Source organism: Capsicum annuum, unplaced genomic scaffold (genome assembly GCF_002878395.1).
Source record: "Capsicum annuum cultivar UCD-10X-F1 unplaced genomic scaffold, UCD10Xv1.1 ctg82819, whole genome shotgun sequence".
Lineage (NCBI taxonomy): Eukaryota > Viridiplantae > Streptophyta > Magnoliopsida > Solanales > Solanaceae > Capsicum > Capsicum annuum.
The window spans coordinates 69,768-93,172 of NW_025893638.1; the positions used below are offsets into that span (position 1 = coordinate 69,768).

Here is a 23,405-nt window from a genome sequence, read left to right on the forward strand (position 1 = left end):
ATAATGATCATGTCCTCAAAGGATGAGGACTCACTGCTAACTCTGACTGTTGAGTACTGGAATACTACTGATGCTCTGGAGCTCGTGCTTCTAAACCTATGGTATAAAACACCATAGCGCAAATACATTAGTACATTTGAATATACTGGTATGCATGTAAGGTAGGCTAAATGCATGGGGTTCATATGCATGAACAATACTAACTAGCTGAATAACATGAACGTGAGATACATGTATGAATAAGTAATTATAACTGAGACCATACTAACACTGGTACGGGATTCTAAGTATTGATTTCTTGAAATCTGAGTTTACTAATATTGATAACTGAGTCTACTAAATACTGAGAGAATGATGTTATATTACTAATAAAGAAAAGACTATTTTTTACAGTTCTGATTGACGGTATCTGACAGTTCTAAAATTAAATACTGATAACATAGTTTTGTATAATTAATAAACTATTAACTGAGTTCGATAACATGATTACTGTGTTTGAGTACTGATAGCATGAGTGATTGTATTTGATAGTCCTGATACTGGTGGAACTAGCTAAGTTTCGTACTGAACTGAGTTGACTGTATCTGACAGTCCTAAGATTTGTAGAACTATCTGAGTTCTATTACTAAGACTGAATGACTATATATGACAATCCTAATCTATAGCAGAAACTGTGGAAAGTAGTTATCTAATCGACATGCCCTAAATAATACATTATAGCTGAGTTGAGGTCCAATCTGTGACCCTAATTGGAAGGGTATAGATATCATGCCATCGGTAAGGACATGCTGTGGGTGACCCTCATCTGACAGTGTCCCCAAAAAAGAATGGTGGGGCCCTTATCTGACAGTGCTTATCCACCTCATCAACCCTCATCTGATAGTGTTGATGTCTTAACCTATGTTGGCTACATAGTTCGAGAATGCAAGTATTGCTTCTAAGAATCACACCCGCATCTGATAGTATGTGTTCCCATCCTTGGGTTTACTCGGTGCTAATTTCTACTCTTATCTAAATAAACACTGACCATGGATTACTGAACTGAACTGGACTGAATTAACTGAGTTCCGTTGACTAATTGAATAGTAATGAGATTACTGTATTACTGATCTTACCTGAGTCACATGACTGACTGATTTCTATGGATCATGTCTTAACTGAGGATATCGTGAAAAAATGACACTAACTCTAGGCACACAACTATATTTTTTGGGTACAATTACCCCCAGGACTTGATGGGAAGAAACTGAAAAAGTATATCACAATGCATAATACAATAAGTTGGAGATTTCATGAAGTACAAGTTCTAAAGAACCACAATGGCTACACATATATCCATAATTCATTGACTAAGACATTTCATCAAACACTTGACATAAAAAAAACTTGTACATGAATGAAGATTTCATATTATGATACTAGTATGGCACTTTTCCTTCACATAGGCATTTAGTCAAACACATGGGGAGCATGCTTTGGTTATAAAATCATTAACACATCTAATAATCATGGATACATTAATCAACTTGTAAATTAAAGGGGGGGTTTATCATGATTATTATGCAAATCTTCATATAATAGGGTCAATCATTGGAATATGTAATTTAAAATATTAATCAAAACTCCACAACATCATGAACATAAATTTCAATTCTATTTAAATCTTGAACATTCATAAATAAACAAATCTTGTATTTTGAAAAGAGATTCTTGAGCTTCATGGGTTAAAGGGACCCATGAATCAACACATGACATACCTTAGTGCTAGACTTTAAGAAGATTTATGGTGAAATTCTTCAAATTTGAATCTTCTATTAAAACCCTAAGGCTTGTTCTTGAGAGAGTTTGAGAGAAAGTGAGTATATTTTGGTGAATTGAGGCTGAATTTTGTGTTTATGGTGTTTTATGTCATGGGGGTATGGTTTAGGGTGAGGAAAAAGACTAAAATACCCCTAAAAAACCACTTCCCAGTTGCTAAAATTCTCAGTTGATGACCAAGGATGATAAGCCATTAGATATGTTGTCACTCAGTTGCCAGGCTAACATGTTGGATTAAAATGGATATAACTTTTTGCTCTAATATCGGATTTGGGAAAAATTGGTATAGTTGGAAAGCTAATTCAATTATCTATCTATTGGTGGGTAATGAGCTCAAAAATTCATAGTATAATGAGAGATATGCTCATTTGAAGTTGACTATACCAATATCCTTCCCAAGAACTCAATCGGTAAAGAATGTTTTGATTCGTCTAATAGCTAGGACGTATTTGAGACTTTAATTAATATCAAACTTTATCATGAAACTGCCAAAGAATCATGATGTAATATACATAATCTTAAAATATGGCGCTAATATTGATTTGCATTTTTCATGGTATTACAGTTCTTTTGATTTTAATCCCTAAAATTACATCAGTTTCTCCAAGGTCTTTCATTTTTAATTTAGAAAATAAAAATTTCTTCGTCTTATTTACAACATTCATAATAGGGCCAAACATTGATATGTCATCCACATATAAACATATAATCACACAATCTGATCCTATCATTTTAAAATAAACATAGGTACAAATGAATTAACATAAATTTATTTTCCATTAATGTGACATTAAATTTTTCATACCACTGCTTAGGTGCCTGATTAATTCTATATAAGGACTTTTCAATTTGCATACTTTATCCTCTTGTCATAGGACCGCAAAATCCTCAGGTTGAGTCATATAGATCTCTTCCTCTAAATCACTATTTAATAATGTAGTTTTGACATTCATTTGGTGTACCACTAAATTATGAATAGCGGCTAGAGCAATAAGAGTCCCAATGATCATTATTTTTGTCACAAGAGAATAAGTATCAAAATAATCAACACCTTTCTTTTGATTAAAACCTCTAACCACAAGTCTAGCTTTATATTTATCAATTGTGCTGCCAGACTTTAATTTCTTCTTAAATATCACTTGCTACTTATGGGTTTACAACCTTTAGGCAAATGATATAAGTCCCAAGTGTAATTAGAAACTATAGAGTCTAATTCACTTTTAATAGCTTCTTTACAAAATATCACATCTATTGAACTCATTACTTCATCAGAAGTCTTAGGGATTTCTTCTATTAAGTAGATAGACACAAATTCATCATTTAAAGTATTGATATCAAAATCCCCAGTTAAGAAGGTGGTGATAAAATGAGAATCAAAACTAGTCTTAGTTCTATGTCTATTAATTCTTCTAAGTTCATTTTCAAGCTCCTTAGCAATAACATCATATGTAGGCATAACATGAGGTTAACAAACATAAATATAGAAGTATTATTTTGCACATCTCTAGGCATATAAGTTTTTCAAAGGAAAGCATACTAAAATAATTTTGCATATTTAGAATCACAAATAGAATAAACATTTAATGACATATCTATATGCAACACTATTTTAACCATAGACAATAAAGATAGTGTCAAAAGTCTTAGAGCCTACATTTACCCGTTTAAAATTAGGTAGACCAACCTTAGTCAAACACCCCCACACTTTTAAGAATTTTAAGTTAGGAGCAAACCGTTTCCACAATTCATATGAAGTATTGTCTAACTTCTTATGAGGGACTCTATTAAGAATATAGCATGTAGATACGATAGCTTCCCCCCCACATATAGTCAGGTAGACCCGAGTTTAAAAGCATAGAATTCATCATTTTCTTAAGAGTTCTATTCTTTTTTTTGGCTACAACATTTTGCTGGGGACTATAGGGAGTACTAAACTCATGGACGATATCATTTTTATCAAAAAATTCTTCTAGAGTTTTAGTGCTATATTCACAGCCTCTATCAGATCTAAGTCTCTTAATTTTGCTGTCTAATTGATTTTCTACTTTTCCTTTGAATTTTAAAAATATGCTTTCAGCCTCATCTTTAGATTTAAGGAGGTATACCTTAGTGTACCTTGAAAAGTCATCAACAAAAGTAATATAATACTTCTTTCCACCTTTGCAAATAATGTTCTAAAAATCTGTTAAGTCTGAACGCACTAGTTCAAGCAATTCAGTCTTTCTATTAGTAACATATTCAAAAGGTTTCTTGGCATGCTTTGCTTCTACACACGCGAGACATTTAGAAATATCATCAAAATTTACTACAAGAATTAAATCCATTTTTCTAAGTCTTTTAATAGAAGCAATATTAACATTACTTAATCTATCATGCCACAAATTAATAAACTCAGTAATATAAGCAGAATTAGAAATATTTGTATTGTTGACAGTTTTTTGAATAGTATTCAATATAAATAAATCCTTACTAAGGTATCCCTTTTAAATAAATCCTTTTCCTCAAAAAATAATTATTTATCAGCTTTAAAAATAAGTTTAAGGCCTACTTTATTGAGAATTGCTCTAGAAACTAAGTTTCTATGGAGGGAAAGAACACATAGAACATTGTTCAAGACTAATGTTTTATCAGAAGTTATTTGAGAGAAAATTTTCCTTTATCCAAAACTCCACCAGTAGTAAAGTTAGCCGTATAAACGCATTTAACATTAGTAGACTCAACAAAGTCATAGAACAACTCTTTATCGGCGCAAAAATGCCTTGAAGCACCTCTGTACAACACCCAGCCAGTCTTGTTAGCCACCAGGTTTGCTCAACAACTACTACAACGATCAATTCATCACCCTCAACAAGATGAACTTGGACATTATTTTGTCCTCCCTCTTTTGAGTTTTGCAAACTATTCCAGATTTCTTTAGTAGATTTGTAAGTAACAATAAATCAAATGAAGTGTTAGTCATATGACTCAATAAATATCCTCTAGCATTTTTGCAATTCTTTTTAAACTTCTTTTTAGCAGATTAATCAACAACCATAACAGTGTTAGAACCAATAGTAATGTTAGAACCATCATAAAATAAAACATAATAAACTTCTAATTGTTCTAAGAAAATTAGAAGTTTTTGTCACCAATATTTAAAATTATTTTCATCCAATAACTCAAGTTTTGACAAATCAGAAAAAGTTTTATTCAAAGAAACAACCATTTATCAATATTATATGTAAGAAAATCACTTTCAATTGATGAAAAAAGTAATATAATATTGATATGAAACTGGAATTAATAATAGTAAGAGAGTAATCACAAATACCGTGTCATGGTATGTCACTGCCTTAAAAGCAATTTCAGCCAACTCCGGTGCAAATCCTTGTAGCGGGTTGCTCCCCAAGTTTACTGTAATGCCCCAAATCTAGTACTAGGAATGATACACAGTGCTCATAACCTCGAAGGACCACAAGCTAACCCATGACTGATATTTGTACCTATATACTCTTAAAATACTTTATAACGTGGAAACATGAACTGAAAGGACATAAGGTTCAATACTGAATAAGATCTAAATGATATAACATCTGTGTGGGGTAATAGAATACCCAAAACAAAACTAAACATACTAAAGTATGAAACATGATAGTCTAGAAAGCCTCTAACTGACTGAGCTGTCTGAGTAAGGAGTTGATGGGATATGTCCCCAACTAACTCCAACTAATAAATTGATTAATGAGATAATAGGGAAATAATCATGTCCTCTAAAGATGAGGACTCACTTCTAACTCTGTCTTCGGATATCGGGAATCTACTATTGCTCTGGAGCTTGTGTCTCTGAACCTATGGTATAAGACACCATAGTGCAAATGCGTCAGTACTTTGAATGTACTGGTATGCATGTAAGGTAGGCTGAATACATTGGGTTCATATGCAAGAACAATAATAATAATTGACTAACTATCATGAGTGTGAGAATACATGCATGAAACATAACAACTGACACTTGTACTATAGTAACATGATTACTTAATATGAATATAACTGATAATATGAGTGACTATATCTGACAGTCCTAAATTTGATGAAACTATCTGAGTTCCGTACTATATCTAAGTGGATTATATCTGAAGTTCCAAATTCTGAAGAACTATCTGAGTTCTGTTATTGAGATTAATTAATTATATCTGACAGTCCTGATTTTGTAACATGAAACTGTGGGAAGTAGTTATCTAATCGACATGCCCCTGAAACGCCATTATGGCTGAGTTGGGTTCCAATCTATAACCCCAATTGGAAGGGTGTCAATACCGCGCCACCAGTAAGGACAAGCTGCGGGCAACCCTCATCTGATAGTGTCCCATATACGAGAATGGTGGGGCCCTTATCTGACAGTGCTTGTCCACCTCATCAACCCTCATCGGACAGTATTGATATCTCAACCTATGCTGGCTACATAGTTTCAGAATAGAAGGATGACTTCTAAGAATCACACCCTCATCTGATAGTGTCTGTTCCAATCCTTAGGTTCACTCGGTGCTAATTCCTACTCCCATCTGAATAGACTCTGAACATAATTTACTGAACTGAACATGGGCTATTGACTGATGGAATACTACTGATATCTGACAACTGACTGAGTTCATGGAGATTTCCTGAGTCTTAATACTGTCAGAAGTCTAAGGATCATAGCTTGACTTAGAGTATTGTGAAAACATGATATGTCTCTAGGCACACAGTTAATGTTTTGAGTACGAGTACCCCCAGGACTCGATGGAAGGAAACTAATCAAGCATAACTTACTTGAACATATAACTAACATCATAATCCATAATACATTTATAGAAGCATTTCATTAAAACATGTGATAGGCATAACTTGTACATACATGAGGATTTCATGGTATCATGCTAGTTAGGCACTTTTCCTTCATCTAGGCATTTAATCAAATATATTGTAGGCATGGTACATGTAAACATCATTGTACAATAATTAAATATCATGGTTCAATTCTAATTTCATTATTCAAGGGCTTAGAGATAGGTTTGCATGAATCTATATCTATTATAATTTAACCCAATTTCTCATTATCCACATGAACAAGAGCAGCCCAATCATGAAATTCATAAGAAAATCCATAAACTTGAAATTAAAAAAGGAATTCTTGGGCTTCATAGACAAAAGGAGTCCATGAATGAACAGTATGCATACCTTAGTTCGTGATTTTGTAAGGATTGACGGTGAAACCTTCTTGAATTCAAATCCTTAATAGAAACCCTAGCTTGTTCTTGAGATAAACTTGAGAGAAATTAGTATGTTTTGGGTGAAAAGTGGCTGAATCATGTGTTAAAGGGCTTAAATAGGGGTGGGAAGTTGACCCTTTTAACCCTAAACGCGTCACTTAAAATTATAAAAATTTTCTAAACTGTACCTTTAACACGATGCAGCGCTATTGAACCGTGTCACTGGATTTTGATAATTAGGAAATTAAGGGATGGCACGATGCGGGGCCATCGCGTTGCCACTTTCTTTGTGACCTGAAACTTTTGTGCTACGCGGGCGTTGAGACACTGGAAAATGAATAATTCTGAATTTGGGCCCTGGCGCAATGCGCCCTAATCCCGGACCCCTACTGGAATTTGCTGAATGCCATTTCCTCTTGTGGTGCAGCGCACCACTGACTAATATGGTGCTGTTTTATGATGGAAACTTGAAATAGTCATAAGTTCTGGCCCGGTTGTCAGATTTGGGTGAATCTTATATCGATAGAAATCTTATTGAATTTCCCACATGACAAAATGTGAAAATCATGAAAATTCCTAATGAAATAACAATCATTCAATTTAGAAGCTAATACTAGACATTCTTGAGATGAAATTATCTAGGAAAAAGTATGGGGTATACAATTTCTCCCCCTTGAGAACATTCATCCTCGAATGAGACCAACTGAGAGGGGAGAAAAGACAACTGACGTACATACTGAACATGAATAACTGGAACATGATCTCATGAATGACATGACTGATAAGCTGAACATATAATACTGAACATGCATATTTGATGCATGTGTAACTGATTCCGGGATGCATGACTAAGTGTTCTGAAGAACTAAGTTTCTCACAATAAGAATGCATGTCTTATGCATAATTACATAACTAAACTGATACATGAGTGCATGAATAAATATGAAATGGTACTTGATACCAAGTTAATAATGGGAACATAAGCATAAAACTGCATACCAAGTTTGTGATGAACACTGAACATAAAACTGAGTAATCTTAAGGAGAACTATTACCTTGAGCTTGATCTGAGTTGGCGAAGAAGAGGTGAGGATACTTGGTACGCATGTTTGCCTCTGCTTCCCAAGTAGATCCCTCGACGGACTGATTTCTCCAAATAACCTTAACTAGATGGACTTCTTTATTCCTCAATCTATGAGTCTTATAGTCTAAGATTTCAACTGGGATCTATTCATAAGAGAGAACATTATGAACATCAATGATCTGAATAGGGACTACAACTGATAGGTCACTTATGCACTTCTTAAGCAAAGAGACATGAAAGAATAGATGAACTAAGGTTAGATCTAAAGGCAATTCAAGCTCATAGGCTACCTTGCCAAAGCGACTGAGAATCTTGAAGGGACCTACATATAGGGGACTAAACTTTCCCTCCTTGCCGAATCTCTTCACTCCCTTTATGGGAGAGATCTTTAGATAGACATGGTCACCAATCTCAAACTCGAGATCTTTTCTACTAACATCTATATAAGACTTCTGTTGGCTTTGAGCAGCCCAAAGTCTTTCTCTAATCAACTGGACTTTTTCTATGGCATCGAATACCAAGTTAGGCCCTATAACTGAAGCCTCACTAACTTCGAACCAACCAATTGGAGATCTACATCTCCTACCATAGAGAACTTCAAATGAAGCCATCTGAATACTGGAATGATAGCTGTTATTATATGAAAACTCAATCAAAGGTAAGTGGTCATCCCAACTTTCCTTAAAATTGATTGCATACGCCCTTAGCATATCTTCTAACATCTGAATTGTCCTTTCTGCTTGACCATCTATCTGAGGATGAAAGGCTGTACTAAGATGAACTTGGGTACCAAGACCTTTTTGGAATGCTTTCCAGAAATGAAAGGTGAACCGGGTACCTCTGTCTGCGATAATGGATAACAGAATACCGTGCAATCTGACTAACTCCTTGATGTAGAGTTTGGTGTAATCCTCGGCTGAATAAGAGGTATGAACTGGAAGGAAATAAGATAATTTGGTCATTCTATCTATAATGACCTAGACTAAATCATGCTGATGACGAGTTTGAGGCAAACCCATCACGAAGTCCTTGTTCACAACTTCCCACTTCCAAGTAGGAATACTGAACTCCTATATAGATCCACTAGGATTTTGATGCTCTATCTTAACCTGCTCACATGTAGAGCACTTAGCCACAAGCTATCCAATTTCTCTCTTTATCCCACTCCACCAATAGATTTCCCGCAAGTCGCGGTACATCTTTATGGCCCCTAGATGAATAGAATGGCACGCACCATGCGCTTCTATAAGAATTTGCTGCCTTAAGTCATCTACACCTGGAACACAGAGATGACCCTAAAAACGCAAAAGACTATCTTCCCCTTGGGAGAAAACCTCTACTTTCTGATCCTAAACTGACTCTTTCAACATGACAAGGTTGGGATCTCTATCTTGTTTTTCTTTCACCTCGAAAACTAAAGATGATTTTGAACTACTCAAAACCCATATATCACCCTTATCTGTATCGACTAAGCAAATGCCTAGTTTGCCAAGATGATGTACTTCCTGAGCTAACTTCTTCTTATTATCATCCATATGAGCAATACTACCCATAGACAGTCTACTGAGAGCATCAACCAATACATTGGCCTTGCCAAGATGATATAGGACACTCATGTCATAATCTTTCAAGAGCTCTAACTACCTTCTCTGATGACGATTGAGATCTTTATGAGAAAAGACATACTAAAGACTCTTATGATCTGTGAAGACATCTACATGAACTACGTAGAGATAATGCCTCCAAATCTTCAAGGCAAAGACTATGACAGCTAACTTAAGACATGAGTAGGAATTCTACTCATGGGGTTTAAGCTGATTGGAGGATTAGGCTATGACCTTGCCATGCTGCATGACGACATAGCCCAAAACTACTCTGGATGCATCACAGTACACTACGAACCAATCAAAACCATCTGGAAGAGCTAGAACTGGAGCTAAGGTGAGTCAAATCTTCAACTCCTGAAAACTCTTCTCGTAAGGATTTGACCACTAAAACTTGACTTTCTTCTGAGTCAATCTGGACATAGGGGATGCAATAAAAGAAAATCCCTTAACAAACCATCTATAATAGCCAGCCAAACCCAAGAAAATCCTAATATCTAATGGAGAGATAGGGCGAGGCCAGTTTTTTACTATTTTTGGTCTTTTGAGGATCTACTTTAATGCCATCACCAAAAATGATGTGACCAAGGAATGCTACTGACCTTTGCCAAAACTTGCACTTACTGAATTTGGCAAATAGCTGATGATCTTTGAGAGTCTGAAGTACTATTCTGAGATGGTCTGCATGATCTCGCTCACTGCGGGAATAAACTAGAATATCATCTATGAAGACTATGATGAACATGTCCAAGTACTATTTGAACATGCAGTTCATCAAGTCCATGAAAGATTCTGGGGCATTGGTAAGACCAAATAACATGACTAGGAATTCAAACTGACCATACTGATTATGAAATGCTATTTTCAGAATGTCACATTCTATGACTCTAAGTTGATAATAGCCAGATCTGAGGTATATTTTGGAGAAATAGCTAGCACCCTGAAGTTGGTCAAACAAGTCATCAATTCTGAAAAGAGGATACTTGTTATTAACCGTGACCTTATTGAGTGATGGTAGTCTACACACATCCTAAGAGAATCATCTTTCTTGCGCACAAATAATACTGGAGCGCTCCACAGGGAAACATTGGGCCTCATAAATCCCTTATCTAAGAGATACGTCAATTGTTCTTTCAGTTCTTTGAGTTCTACTGGTGCCATTCTATATGACGGAATAGATATAGGCTGAGTATTTGGAAGAAATCAATGCCGAAGTCTATTTCCCTTTTGGGAGGAATTCTTAGAAGATCTTTGGGAAAGACATCTAAATATTCACCTACAACTGGAACTCATTCAAGGTTGGGAGTTTCAGAACTAGTGTCCTTAACTCTAACAAGATAATAAACACATCTTTTAGATATCATTTTCCATGTCTGAAGGTAAGAAATAAGCTGACCTCTGAATGCTGAAGTACTACCCTTCCACTCAAGGACGGGTTCATTTGGAAACTAAAACTAGACTATTCTGTTTATGCAGTCGACTATGGCATAGTAGGAATGAAGCCAATCCATGCTGAGAATGACATCAAAATTAGTTATCTCTAATTCAACTAAGTCTGCTGAAGTGACTTTTTAAAATATCTTAACTGGGTAATTCCTATATACCCACTGAGCTATGATGGTTTTACCCACTAGGGTAGAGACTGAAAAGGGCTCTACTAGGATTTTAGGACTGATTCTGAAATCGCCTGCTATATAAGGAGTATAAAAAGACAAAGAAGCTCTTGGATCTAGGAAAGCGTAAACATTCACATGAAAGATTTGTAACGTACCAGTAACTAAATTAGGAGAATTTTCTTGATCCTATCAAGACTGAAGAGCATAGAGACTATTTGGGCGTTGCCCACTAGTAGCATTGGTGGTGGCACCCTGCTGATTCAAGCGACCGGACTGAGCGGAGAAGCGGAGATGACTCTGATAACTTGCCTGAGGGTAGTCTCTGACTCTGTGGCATGGCTTTCTATAACCAAAATAGATATCGTTACAAGCTCTGCAAGCACCCTTGTGGTTCTTACCACAAGTCTAACAAAGGGGATTAGTTCAGGCATTGCAAACACTGCCCTGAGACCTCGAGCCTGGTACTCTATCTCTGTTACCCTCCCTGAACTTTAGAACTGGAGCACTGGATGAAGAAGGGGCTGGAATTAATGACTTAGGATGAAACTAAGAATGGTTCCCTCCTTTTGATTTAGGCTGAGCGAAGTAAAAACTACCTGTCTTCTCTCACTTATTCTACTTCTCTCTCTTCTTAATCTTCTACTCCTCTATCTATTGAGCATGGGCACTCATTTACCATACTATTATTTACCCCTGAAGTGAACTTACTCATCTTGGCTCTGTTGTTTGCAACCACATGAGGGGCATATCTGGATAATTGAGTAAACTTAAGAGAATGCTCTTTCACTGTCATATTGTCCTGCCTGAGGTTGATGAATCTAGCACCTTAGCCTCTCTAAGATCCTGGTGAAAGAATTTGTCTACGAATGCAGTGACAAACTCCTCCTACTCTATAGGACCTACATCATCTGACCTCTCTGACTTCTACTGTTTGAACTAAGTATGAGCCACATCCTGCAACTGATATACAACTAGCTCAGCACTCTTAACAGTAGTTACCCCTATGATGTTTTTCACCTTTTAAACCTGATAATGAATTCTTGAGGGTCCTCATCTACCTTAGACCCAAGGAAGGATGGAGGATTCATTCGGGTGAAGTCCGTAATCCTAACTACGGCTAAATTGGCCACTGGGTTGGCCAGAATGACTGTTGGCCATTTATTTTGAGTGGCAACTGACTGAGCAAGAGTAGTGAATATATACCTAAACTCTGCATGAGAAATATGATCGCCCAAAGGATCTTCGGGCTAAAGGGCTGACTGATTTCTGTTTCTTCTTTTAGGAATCATGTTCTGTAGAAGAAAGAGGGAAATAGATTAGACTAAGAGATTGAATTGGAATTACGCTCACTGGCATGACATGAATACCGAAAGAAGGGAAACTATTCCTAAAACATCTTGTAGCCTCTTGCACATAAATATGGCGTGCAACACACCCATGTATAGGACTCTACTAGATACGGCTTTCAGACTTTCTAGGACTCTATTGAACCTTAGACTCTGATACCAAGTTTGTTACGCCCAAAATTTGGTACCCAAAATGCTACACGATGCTCATTACCCCGAAGGACCATAAGTTAACCCATGATTGATATCTGTACCTGTATATTACATAAAATACTTTATAATGCAGAAATATGAACTGAAAGACAATAAGGTTCAATACTAAACATGATCTGAATGATATAAAATCTGTATAGGGTAATAGAATACCCAAAACAAAACTGAACATACTGAAGTCTAAAACATGATAGTCTAGAAAGCCTCTAACTTACTGAGCTATTTGAGTAAGGAGTTGGTGGGATATGTCCCCAACTAACTCCAGCTAATAAACTGATAAATGAAATAATAGGGAAATAGTCTTGTCTTCAAAATATGAGGACTTACTTCTAACTCTATCTGTAGATATCTAGAATCTACTATTGCTCTGGAGCTCATGTCTCTGAACCTATGGTATAAGACACCATAGCACAAATGCATCAGTACTTTGAATATATTGGTATTCATGTGAGTTAGAATAAATGCATGGGTTTATATGCATGAACAATAATAATAACTGGCTAACTATCATGAGCATAAGAATACATGCATGAGACATAATAACTGACACTAATACTGTAATAACATAATTAATGAATCTGAATATAACTGATAACATGAGTGACTATATCTAATAATCTTAAATCTGATGGAACTATCTGAGTTCCGTACTATATCTCAGTTGACTGTATCTAACAGTCTCAAAATCTGAAGAACTATCTAAGTTCAATTACTGAGACTGATTGACAATTCTTAACAGTCCTAATTCTATAACATAAAACTGTGGGAAGTAGTTATCTAACCGACATGCCCCTAATACGCCATTATAGCTGAGTTGGGGTCCAATCTGTAACCTCAATTAGAAGGGTGTCCATACCACGCCACCGATAAGGACAAGCTGTGGGTGACCCTTATCGGATAGTGTCCCCTATACGAGAATGGTGGGGCCCTTATATGACAGTGCTTATCCACCTCATCAACCCTCATAGGATAGTGTTGATGTCTCAACCTATGCTGGCTGTATAGTTTTGGAATGCAAGGATGTCTTCTAATAACCATACCCTTATCTGATAGTGGGTGTTCCCATCCTTGGGTTCACTCGGTGCTAATTCCTACTCCCATCTGAATAGACTCTGAATATGATTTATTGAACTAAATATGGGCTGAGTTACTGAATTCCATTGACTGACGGAATACTACTGATATCTGACAACTGACTGAGTTCATGGAGATTTCCTGAGTCTTAATACTGTCAGAAGTCTAAGGATCATAGCTTGACTTAGAGTATTGTGAAAACATGATATGTCTCTAGGCACACAGTTAATGTTTTGAGTACGAGTACCCCCAGGACTCGATGGAAGGAAACTAATCAAGCATAACTTACTTGAACATATAACTAACATCATAATCCATAATACATTTATAGAAGCATTTCATTAAAATATGTGATAGGCATAACTTGTACATACATGAGGATTTCATGGTATCATGCTAGTTAGGAACTTTTCCTTCATCTAGGCATTTAATCAAATATATTGTAGGCATGGTACATGTAAACATCATTGTACAATAATTAAACATCATGGTTCAATTCTAATTTCATCATTCAAGGGTTTAGTCATAGGTTTGCATGAATCTATATCAATAATAATTTAACCCACATAGAATTTATCATCCAACATGTAGTAGAATTTAATTTCTCATTATCCACATGAACAAGAGCAACCCAATCATGAAATTCATAAGAAAATCCATAAACTTGAATTTAAAAAAGGGATTCTTGGGCTTCATGGACGAAAGGAGTCCTTGAATGAACACTATGCGTACCTTACTTTGTTATTTCGCGAGGATTGACGGTGAAACCTTATTGAATTCAAATCCCCAATAGAAACCCTAGCTTATTCTTGATAGAAACTTGAGAGAAACTAGTATATTTTGGGTGAAAAGTGGCTGAATCACGTGTTAAAGGGCTAAAATAGGAGTGGAAAGTTGACCCTTTTAACCCTGGACGCATTATTTAAAATTGTAAAAATTTCCTAAACTTGGACTTTAGCGTGACGCGGCACTATCGCACCGTGTCACTGGATTTTGACAATTGGGAAATTAAGGGATGACGTGACGTGGGGCCATCGCGTTGCCACTTTCTTTGTGACTTGGAACTTTGACGTGACGTAGGGAAAATCGCGCTGAGACACTGGAAAATGGACAATTTTGAATTTGGGCCCTGGCGCAACGTGCCATAATCACGGACCCCTACTGGAATTTTCCAAATGCCATTTCCTCTTGTGTTGCGGCGCATCACTGACTAATATGGCGCTGTTTTATGATGGGATCTTGAAATAGTCGTAACTTTTGACCCGATTATCAGATTTGGATAAATCTTATATCGATGGAAATCTTATTAAATTTCCCACGTGACAAAAAGTGAAAATATTGAAAATTCATCAAAGAATAACCATCATTCAATTTAGAAGCTAATACTAGACATTCTTGAGGTGAAATTAGCTAGGAAAAAGTATGGGGTATTACAGTTCCACAACTACTTCCAAACACATGCACTCATGGCTGAAAGTTTGAAGGTTGTCCAAACTAATTATCCAAATTAATTCAAGAAGAAGAGAAAAGGAGGAATATGTTTTCTTTCCTTGTTATGATATTTCTTTTTTTTTTGTGTCTTATATTCACCAAAGACATGATTTATATAGGGATGCAAAAAACTGTTGCAAGAAGAGAATTAATGGTATTAAAGTACCACTAATTCAAAATATCATTAAACCAAATATTACAGATACTTGGTTTTTCATTTGAAGCGGATATGCAACTTCATCTTATTTGAAACATACTTTTATTTATTTATTTATTTTTTTATTTATTCATTGTTACACAAAATTCTTTAAGAAAAGATTAACTCTACATGGAGCACCACAAATTATATTTTAGCTAGCCCATGGACAAAATCTTTATATACCACATGCAATACGGATAACAGAGCATGAGATATGATCAAAGCCTAATGATAAATCTAAAGATAATTCTAAACTAATACTTTTAACACACCAAAAGATCAAATACCCCTAAAAATCTAAACTCAACATCTCAAGATAATCAGAAACTTTAACAATAAAAATGCAAATAGAGATAAAGTAAATTAGCGAATAATATGTCAAAATATAGTTATATAATATAATCAAAATTAAGTCAAAGTTAATCAAAGAAATAATAAAAGAAAGAAAGCTATATCTTTAATTTTATGGCTACTTCATTAAATGACAACATGTCTATTTATTTAATTTTCTTAAAATCAGAAATTCTGTCAATTTTAATTTTTGATAGTTCATATATAATCTTTAAATCTATTAATAGAAGATGTATATTTTTATAGTTACAATTTTTCCAAGTCAAAGATTTGAAAATTAGAAGATTGAAAAAACTCACACAACTTGCTTGGATGTCTCTAGACCAATGTTTCTATCTCTTTCAACAAAGCTCCTCTACAGAAATATCATAAATTGATGCCAAATACCTAAATTATATAAACAAAAGGAATTCTAAATATATTAGTACAGACTCCTAAACAAAAAAACCTAAATAATACTAAATCTAGAAGGAAAATTAAAAGTCCTACACTTAGAAGGAATCGAAAGTGTTAAAATATTTTACTTAAAATAATAAAGAGAAGAAATCAAAATTTATGACCTATAGTTTGGACTCTTCTTGTTAATCAAATTTTGTTAGTGTAAATTGTAATCCAATTCTTGTTTCATTATTAAGCCTAACCTAACGTGGGTTAGTAATACTAAAACAGAAAGGACTCTAAGGCTCCATTTTTTTAAAGATTCAGACGTCTGAATCTAAATGCATATTTGAATGATTAAGATGTTGTCTCTAGATCTGAAAATTGAATGATTAAGACTATTTGTTTTTCAACATCTGAATGTGTAAAATTTTTTTTATTTGTATACATAATAAAATAAAAAATAAAATTCAAATAAAAAATTAATTATATATTAAAAAAGTATATAATTTAATACAATAAAATTATTAGTATTTGATTGAAAAAAATATTTATGTTTGTTAATGATAGTAGAGATGGCTTGTAATTGTGGTTGCGGTGATAATGATTGATGTTAGTGATTAATATTGTTGGTGGTGATAATTGTGATGGTTGGTATTGTAGTGACTGTTATTTTGGTGGCGATTAATGGTGTTGGTGGTTGTTGTGATGTGACGTTACTTGGTGTTAGTAGTTTAAGGTGTTGATTGTGTTGGTCGAAACATGAATGCAAGATAATTGACGATGTGTTGATGCTAGTTGGAGATGTTATTTGTTGTGATGGTGGAGTGGTTGTTAGTTAAGATAAATTATAGCGATGGTACTAGTTGAAGTAGTGGTAGAGGTGGCATTACTAGTGACAATGGTGGTGGCGGCTAAAGAATGTGTAGAGGTTGTGATGTATTAGTGGTAGTTAGTGGTGGTGCTAGTTGTGATAGATGAGTTGGTTGGTAGTAGGGATTGGCCGTTAGTAGTTGCTGATTGTGGTGTTGTTGACGGCAGTAGTGGGGGTGAATATAATTAAAATAAAAGAGGTGTAGGTATGGTAGCGATTGACAACTGTGGTTGGTAGCAGTATTGGTGGAGGTGATTGGTGACGGTGGGTGGTGATTGGCAATGGTGATGGTGGAAGAGGTGGTTAGTGGTGGTAACTGCTGATTATGAATAGAATAATGAATATTATCCAACACCAGAGTATCCCTTCAGACCTATTAAGACTTGGTTCTAGATCTGAACGATTAAGACCTATTCAGACCTATTAAGAGTTAAAACCTTAATAAAAAACAAATGCACTTAATAGTTTGAAGTCTGAACCATTCAGATTGAGACCTCCATTAAGTGCGAACAAATGAGGCCTAAATATAGAAGAAAAATATGGGGAAAAAGTTCTTAATTTTAGGGACATAATTAGAAGTAGGGGTGTACATATTCGGGTTGGTTCGGTTTTATTAAAAAAAAATCAAACCAATCATGTCGGTTTATTTAAACTATAAACCAAATCAAACCAACATAAAATTAGTTTTTTTGGTTTAGGTTTTTGTCACTTCTTTGGGTTTTTCTACTTTTTCGATTTTTTTGGGGTCTTTTTTTTTTTTATAATCTTTAGTTTTCAGGAAATTGCAAGCCATAGACCTAAATATGGGTGACTTTAGATATTTGACACTAAATAAGAATGTCTTTGAAGAATAACCTTTCTTACTTTTTAATATACTAAAAGTACCATTTTGCCCCTCTAAACCTCAAATATATTTTTAAACTTTTCATACTCATTTATCTCTTAAATTTTATTTTTTATTATTTTTACTTTTTTATTTTTCCTTTACTTTTATTATTCTACTTTTTTTTTTTCACTTTTTTTTCCTTTAAATTTATTATTCTATTTTTTATTATTTTTAGTTTTTACTTTTTTCTATAACTTTATTTTCATATTTTAATTTATTTGTCTCAACCTTTATTTTTTTCTTTTTTTTCTCAACCATTATCTATTTCTTTATTTTTTTTAAATTTATTTATCTTTAACCTTTGTTTAGAGTTTTTCTTATTTCTCTTTTTTTCCCAAATTTTTCTCAGATATTAATTCTCATTGTTCATCTTTAGATATTAATTCTAATTGTTCATCTTTTTCCTCATTTCTCAAGTACTCTTTCTCTTTCTACTCTTTATCTTCATCCGATTTCAGTCAAATAGACTCATGATATTGATCATCAACCATTGGATCACGACTTGGTTCACCTTGGAGATTATCGCCATTTCTCCTCTTTCTCTTGATCCTCTTTTACATCATGGTATAAGAGCTATTGAATATTGATATGGTCTAAGTTAAGAGAATCGAGGAGAAAAATTAATAAAGCTAGTAGGAGTCACAGTGGTGGTGGTGATAGATAATGAATTGCCCAAGAAATTGAGTCATATTCATTAATTGTATCTGAATGCATCAGATATGTCTGGAGTTATGTTGATTTTTATTCAATTAGCGAGATCTAAAAACTATTGTGTGGATTGAATCGATGAGAATTGACATACTTGGAAGAAAAAAGTTGGGATTCATCAATTGCACATGTAGGAAAGAAAGTTTCGACCCACAGATCTCTCATTTCTCAAAGATGTGCTGCCCGAATATTTAATGTTTGGCTCTTGTGCTGTGGATTTAAAGGAGTGGTTTTATTCACTTGCAACTTTTGGTTGTCCTTTGAATGACACGGTATTATCACTTGCTATCCTAATCTATATTTGTAATGTGCTTTTGACTTGTCCTTTGTTTTGTTCCTCCCTTTCTTCTAGTAGGTCAAACATGCTAAAAGTATTTCTTGTTTGGCTGTTTGTAATGGTTATATTTATTCTGGTTCTTGGGATACAAGCTTAAAAAAATTATTTTTATATGTATGTTGTAGACGATGAACGTCTTGGTGAAAATCCAGCTTCTGCTAATGTTGATCAGTAGTTTTGTTTGGGTTTATTAGGAAGTGCTAAAGTTTGCTGGTTTGGGTTTTTATTGTTTGTTTGGTTGTTTTTCATGGAATTTTGATGTCGTATCCTTTATTCTTGCCATTTAGTTCATTAGTAGAGCTAGGGGACAGAGTTAAGTAGAGGTTGTACATTGACAAAAATTCATGTCATATTATAAGGTCAAAAACTATTTTTATGTGTATATTATAGATGATGAACACCCTTGATGAAAATCCAACTTCCACTAATACTGGTCAGTAGTTTGGATTGGCTAATATCTACCCACTACCTTTGTAACTTTGGTGTAAAGTTCTAACTTTTCTATTCACTAGTAGAGCCAAATGTATAGTTAGAGGGATGAAAGGTGGTCATTCGGACCAACAACAACATACCAAGTGTAATTCCACAAGCCATAAGTGGAATTTGGGGAGGGTTGAGTGTATGTACCCCTACCTTGTGCAGGTAGAAGGGGTCAGCTGGACCCCCTTTGTTAAAAATTCATATTGTATGCATTATACAAGGTCAAAAATTCTCTTTGTTATGTATATACTGAAGATAATGAAAATTCGGCCTCCACCCCTTTGAATGATGTTGTTTCAGTAGTTGATGGGCTAAATATCTAGCTGCTACTTTGTAACTTTGGTGTAAAGCTATAAAATTTTTTATATGTTCAATTCTTGGAGTTTTATTTCCTCTTGCTTATTCTATGCTCTAGTCAGACTTTTTCTTTTAAATCATTCAGTTAGGTAAATATATGTATAGAATTGGCTACCCTAAAATATCAAAGGAATTCTGGAAAAGGTTGAATGTTGACTTAGGCAAGGTGTCTATAAATCACGAGTAAGTAAAAAGAGTGAGTTTTTCCTTTGAAACTGAATAAACTTTCTAGAAATATTTTGATATGGTTTATCACAAAGTAAATAGTGGAATTAAACTTACAGTAAAGGAATGATGCATCGATTATATACCCAAACAAAGTTATTTGAATAGTTGAAAGAGTAAGAGGAAAAGGTACATGATTCTTAAGTTATTTGAATAGTTGAAAGAGTAAGAGGAAAAGGTACATGATTCTTGTCATACCTGGAATGCACAATTACAAAAGTTAAGCCACTTTACGTATCATGAGTCTACAATTGTATCAATAACCATCCATATTAGAATAGAGCTTATAGTGGGATAAGTTAGAAGATAAGTAGTGTTGTGGCATAGTTTGAGTTGTACCTATGTCTGCTTTGATCGGCCTTTTAAAGTAATCTTCCTTTCTTTTACAGCTAAAATACTTTCGGTGGTAAAAAACCAACATTTTTTTCTTTGCACACTCTTGATCGACAACTCCTTAGCAATGGAGGTTTGTGCACCAATACTTATTTGGCAATATTTATCCTTTTATTACCCCTGCCGGCTTATTTATTACTTTTCTCCTTTTTCGTTGTAGTCTCTTTCTATATTCTTGGACAAGCACGTACCATCATGGGAAGCAATACTAGTATCTGTTACACTGATTCTCATGTTCTGAGAGGTGGTTTATTCGATTCATCAACTTAACCTTTCATCTTGTTAGCTATGGAATTTGCTAGGCTCTTGTCCTCTAAATAGGTTCGTCGTTTTTACATTTGCAGATAATTCCTCAAGCAAACTGTACTCGTTATGCATTGACAGTTGGAGCCACGGTAGCACCCCTTGTTCAGCTTCTTCTTTGGTTGTTCTTCTCCATTGCTTATCCAATTAGTAAGGTATAAAACACAACAATCACATTCTATAATTTACTCATGTAGAGTTTTTAAGTTTCCATGTTTTGCTACCAGAGAGAGATAGAGATAGAGATGCTTCACCAGCTGTGTGTTTGGTTGCCACCTTATACTCGCAATCCGAGTTAGATGACAGGGTTTAAGAAATAAAACTACATGAACCCATCAACATCTCATAAGATAGATCTGTACTCATATGCGCTATGGTGGTTAATTTGTATGCTTTGTTCCTTTTTTGTAGCTTAGAAAGAAATGGAAAGAATGCAACATAAAGTTGGATGGAAGAGTTCCTTGGTTATGTTCTCCCTCCGTTTGAATTTACTTTTCACATTTTGATATGGCACACCTATTATGAAAACAACGATTGGTATAATGATTTTACAATATTACTGCTATCAATTGATGTTTAGTAATAGGTATTGGAAATTATTTGGAGGATAAGTAATTAATGCTAAGGGTAAAACATAGAATTTTTTGTTTTGCTTTTTCTTGATTTGTCAAAAATGACGAGTAAAAATGAAAATCAAATTAGGAAAATACTGACAAGTAAATCTGAACGAAAGGAGAAAATTAGCAATAATATCACAGTTACTTCATTTTCCTATCTCTATTTATTTTTTGTTACTACTATAAATGAGAACCTTCTCATGCTAATAACTTGATATGTAAAATATCCATCAGTTTCTTTGTAAAGATACACAGATATTCATCTTTAGAATTAGGAAAAAAGGCCAAAACCTCATGCAGCAATTTGAGAGAATTTCTCAGTGCTACTTTTTGTTGTTAAGGATCTTGTAGTTGGCTTGATAAAGAAAAGAGATCTTAACTTCATCCTTGATTTTTTTTATAGGTCTTGGATTGGATGTTGGGTAAGAGGCACGCTGCCCTTTTGTGGAGAGCTGAGCTAAAAATGTTTGTGGATTTCCATGGCAATGAGGTAATCTGTTTAGTATTTTCCAATTTTTAATGCTAATCTAAGCAAGTGTAAATATATTTATGGATATGCAATATTTTTGTATATATGCATGAACACAATCCGCTTACACGACCAAGTTTATCTCACTAAGATTAGGTGCTATAGCTAGTTGAACCTCGTTTTCAATTCATTATGTTTCTTTTACTGTATGGCTCAACTTGTTTGCTTCTTATTGCTATGACAGGCTCGAAAAGAAGGGGATTTGACATATGATGAAACAACAATAATTACTGGAGCACTTGAGTTGACAGAAAAAACTGCAAAATATGCAATGACTCCAATATCAAAGACTTTTTCTCTTGATCTAGTTGGAACACTTAACTTGTGGGCTTATAAGTTGTTGTTCAATTTTATTTAAGATTTCACAAACTTTTCATTTCCAGTTTACGTTCCACGAGAAAAATTTGAACTTAGATACTGGATTTTAGGAGTTTTTGACTTTACTGATTGGTGCATATATGTATACGACTCCAATCGTACCAGGTGCAGTGATAAAGTTGTTCAAAAAGTGATGTTACCTTACCAAACATTAATACCGTATTTTCTGAAAAAGGTCAATTTCTATCTTGAGAAGGGCATTGATAAATCTGAAAATGACACTTTGCCGATAAAAATGATCGATGAGTTGCCACAAAAAACTCAATGGTATCTTATTGCATTTATTTTTTAAATGTTCATTTCACTTTTTTTTTTATTGTTTTTCATATATTCATGTAATATATATTTTTTTGTATCATAGTGATTGTGGAGCATTTATTTGTGCGTTTGCTGAATATGTCATTCATGGTAGAGATATTCCTAAATAGATTGACATTGGTTATGTTCGCATGAGGTATGGAGATTTGTTGTGGGATTATGGAAAGAGAAAACTAGAAGCTGGTATAAATAACAATACTACAAAAAAAGTTGGTAGATTATTTGGAAAGGAAAAGAGGAAGAGGACGTACCAGGAGTAGTAGTTTAGTTTTGTAGTTATTAATAATCACTGCACATGAAGCAGTTTTAGCTATTTTTATGAGATTATGTAAAGTTTAAACAGTCTTTTCAAATTGAATCGGCTATATTTGATGTGATAACATAAAGTATAGAATGTAGAATCGCTATTGATTCATTTGTTGGTATCTTTGTATATTTATGTTTTATTATTGAAGAATATTTTTTTCCTTTTCTTGTGGAAAGTCTTACCCCCAGGCAAGAGTTATTTAATATCTCCTAAATTAGTAAACAATGTGGCAGGGCCAATTCATGCCCATGAGGTATAACTTGTTCCTATAGGAGCTGTCCTATCATTAAT

General features: G+C 34.4%; 1 pseudogene; it reads left to right on the forward strand.

The window, feature by feature from the left end:
* LOC124895532 overlaps nt 1-22,469 on the forward strand; it is a 53,207-nt pseudogene extending 30,738 nt beyond the window's left edge.
* The last annotated feature ends 936 nt before the right edge of the window (nt 22,470-23,405 follow it).